At 43.2% G+C, this 3,695-nt stretch overlaps 1 pseudogene; it reads left to right on the top strand.

Annotated features, from left to right (window-relative positions):
- The first annotated feature begins 1,039 nt into the window (after positions 1-1,039).
- LOC138990074 (U4 spliceosomal RNA) lies at positions 1,040-1,157 on the top strand (annotated as a pseudogene).
- Positions 1,158-3,695: the final 2,538 nt, after the last annotated feature.

Raw genomic sequence — 3,695 nt, 5'->3', positions numbered from 1 at the left:
GCCTTTTCCCTTCCTCTCTGTCTCTTCAAACACAAACTTTCTGTAAGGGCTTCATCCCCTAAAGCCCCTTCCAACATTTCCAGTCCATCCTGGTCTAATTGAGTGGCTTTCTTGCATTGTCTGTCCTCAGCCATTTCAGTCGTATCCGACTCTTTGCAACCTCATGGACTGGAGCCCGCCAGGCTCCTCTGTCCATGGGATTCTCCAGGCAAGAATACTGAAGTGGGTTGCCATGCCTCCTCCTCCAGAGGATCTGCCCGACCCAGAGCCTGAACCCATGTCTCTAAAGTTTCCTTCATTGGCAGGCAGGTTTTTCACTGTTAGAGCCATCTGGGAAGCCCTTTCTTGTATTACTAATTCTATTTCAATAGAAACTTACTGGAGATGCAGAGTAACTTCACTCAAAGTTAAAAAACCACAATTAGAGATCTTCCAGGTACCAAGACCTACAGTGGAAAGCTTCTATAGGGTCAGAGAGAGGCATGCATATGAGTATGTCCTCAACCCCGGCTCTGTGTCCACACTGCCTCTATCTCAGAAAGGTGGCAGGGAAGCTTGTGCTGGTTCTTCTAATTAAGCCAAGGCCACAATGCCCTCCTAGTGCCACAGCTTTTAAGGCTCCCACCTGAGATGGGATCTCAGCATGTCAGACTCTGAAAGCCAATGGTACTTACATCCAGGAGACCCATCAGATTATAGGGAACAATGGAATGATTCTCTACGAGTTCATGAGCATAAGCTGAGGCTAGCCCCACAGGGCTCAGCCCAGAGGGAGCAGGCAAAAATGTCCATCTCCCAGACTTACCCTGGAAGGAGATTGTTTACAAGCCCCTACCCGAGGGTCCAGCTTTTAATTTGCAGTCCTCCATGAAAACCAGGGAGCCAGTGGGTCATTCTACCACCTTCTCCTTCCAACTCATCCCAACTAGGAAACCAGGTGCCAACACCTCTCTGAAAGGAGCTTGTATTTATGCTTGGTGTCCCAGCTTTTGTGGCTGCTGTTCAAAATATACTATTGAATCATTAAAATTTGCTGAATAGCTTTGCGCAGTGGCAGTATCGTAGCCAATGAGGTTTATCCGAGGCGCGATTATTGCTAATTGAAAACTTAAAAAATAAATAAATAAAATAAAATTTGCTGAATAGAACTTGTGTTTTCACCAAAAAAAAAAAAAAAAGGAAATATATGAGGTGATGAGATGTGTTAATTAACTTAATTAGCTTGATGGTGGGAATCCTGTCACCGTGTATACATATATCAAATCATCTGACTATAGGTTTTAAATATGTGACAATTTTATTTGTCAATCATACCTCAATAAAGTTGAAAAATAAAATAAAAATTGAGACTACCCTGGTGTTCCAGTGGCTAAGAGTCCGAGCTCCCAATGCAGGAAGCCCTGGAGATCCCATATGCAGCACTTAAGAGCCTGGGCTACCCAGGTGGCTCAGTGAGTTAAGAATCTGCTTGCAACTGGAGAGGCATGGGTTCAATCCCTGGGTCAGGAAGATTCCCCTAGAGGGGAGCATGGTAACCCACTCCAGTATTCTTGCCTGGAGAATCCCATGGACAGAGGAGCCTGGTGGGCTACAGTCCATGGGGTCTCAAAGAGTTGGACATGACAGAAATGGTTGAACACACACATACACAGCTAAGAGCTGCATACCACAACTAAGACCCAGCACAGCCAAATAAATATTTTTTAATAAATAAAAATAAATAAATAATGTTTAAGCCCACTAAGATTTCATCCCTAATCATATCCTCCCCCTCATTCTGCCCACCCTTCCAAGAAGCAACTACTGGCCCAAATTGTTGCATGGATAATTCTCTGACTTTTCTTCATAGGTTTTAATTACACATGATTGTTTTTAAAAAACATATATAGGGGGACTTCCCTGGTGTTCTGGTGGTTAAGACTCTTTGTTCCCAATGCAGAGGACTAGGGTTCAATTCCTGGTCAGAGAACTAGATCCCACGTGCTGCAACTAAGACCCAGAGCAGCCAAATAAATAAATATTTTTGAACCTGTATATGTACATTGTTTACATTTGCATGCCAACCTTCACACATTTTCCACAAAATGCTACCTGATCTTCTGACAGGTTTTCCTACTTCTTGATTTATTCTGTCACCATGCCATTTTCTTCTTTAGTCTCTGGTCGGGTCATTTCACTGCTCAGCAGCCTGCAGGGACTCCTCGTTCACCACTGAAACAATTCCCTTCACAACCCTTAATATTCTGAGCTTCACAAGGCTTTTAATTTCTCTGAGCCTCAATTTTGCCATCTGTAATAGGGATCAAAATACCCTATAGGATTGTTTTGAGGATCATATCAAACAGGTAAAGAACATACCATGAGGCCTGACAGCTAGTAGAAATACGGTTCACTGGGGCTAACCTTACTTTTATTACTCCTCCCTGAGCTGTTCTTTTTTAATGACCATCATTACTCCTCTATGAACTACCCCCTCAGCCATAGCACAGGGCCCCACACATAGTAAAGGCTCATGTTTTCTGAGTGTAAAATATGCCAGTCTCATGATCAACTCACGCACGTGTTGATAATTCCTGGAGTGGGGATTTCTGTTATTAATAACTGGTCTTTGAAGACCCCCTGAAGGGAGGAAGAGACTGCCTATTCTGAAAGGGAGGAGGGCACCGACAGTTCCTCTCACTCAGGAAAGTAAATAAGACGTTATGAAATTTTAGGACATTTTCAGTAGCAGTGTGCGGGTATAGGCTGGGGCCAGGCTGTGCCTCCAGCTGGCTTTTGTCAAGCATTCGTTGGCTGCCCTCAAAGCTGTGCTGCCTGCTCTGGTAGACCACAGGGTTAGCTGAGGCCCAAGCTGGAGGGAGGGAACCCGTTCCTCTGATGTGCACACTTGCCTCGGGGCCTGGAACCTGTTCCTTGCTGAGTTGTCAAAGGACTATTTTAGATCCTGTAGAGTTGGCAGGAGTCCCTGGTACACCCGTGTCTTTGTGTATGAGCTGCTTGTCACTTGCCTCTTTTCCCAAGGGAGTTTTCAGAGAACAGAAGAAATGAATGGCTGTAAATGACTGAGATGCTTTAGGTATGGTTGTATTTATGGACAGTTTTGACAGGTTATCTCCTTATTGAGAAATGGCATGTTTCTTATCTTTTGAGAAAAACTGTTCTCTTTAATCGGAGACATGGTACTATGCATGACTCTGGAGTAGGGCAACACATAATTGGTCTTAGCAAAAATACACCACGAGAAGCCATGGTTCCTACAGAGCCACTTATCTTTAATTTGGTTTGTTTCCCCAGAAGGTCCTCCTTATCCCACCCTCTCCACTACCACTGCCTGATCTTCAGACTTGTTAAGGGAAGTCGCCATTCGTTCTCCAAGGAGTGCCATGTTTTAAAAGCCAAGTACATATTGAAAACCAGAAAAACTTCATACATGTACAATTATTTGAACTTCACTGCACATTTATAGGAATATATTTCTGTATATCATATCAACAAATAAAATAGTGTTCTTTGATAAAAAATGTATTTCAACTACTCAAAATATGATAAAAGTTGATCTTCTTTCTTGGGTAGCACAGAGTGACTTATCAAATGCCAATGGTTATACTAACATTTACTTTAGCAAAGAGGTAATTACAAGGGTTGAAAAACCTATTGAACCCATCAGATTGTCCACACATCAGCTGGTTTTCATC

Source organism: Bos mutus, chromosome 11, assembly GCF_027580195.1.
Source record: "Bos mutus isolate GX-2022 chromosome 11, NWIPB_WYAK_1.1, whole genome shotgun sequence".
Lineage (NCBI taxonomy): Eukaryota > Metazoa > Chordata > Mammalia > Artiodactyla > Bovidae > Bos > Bos mutus.
Note: the sequence above shows the minus strand (reverse complement) of the source record. Positions and strands in the feature narration are given on the sequence as shown.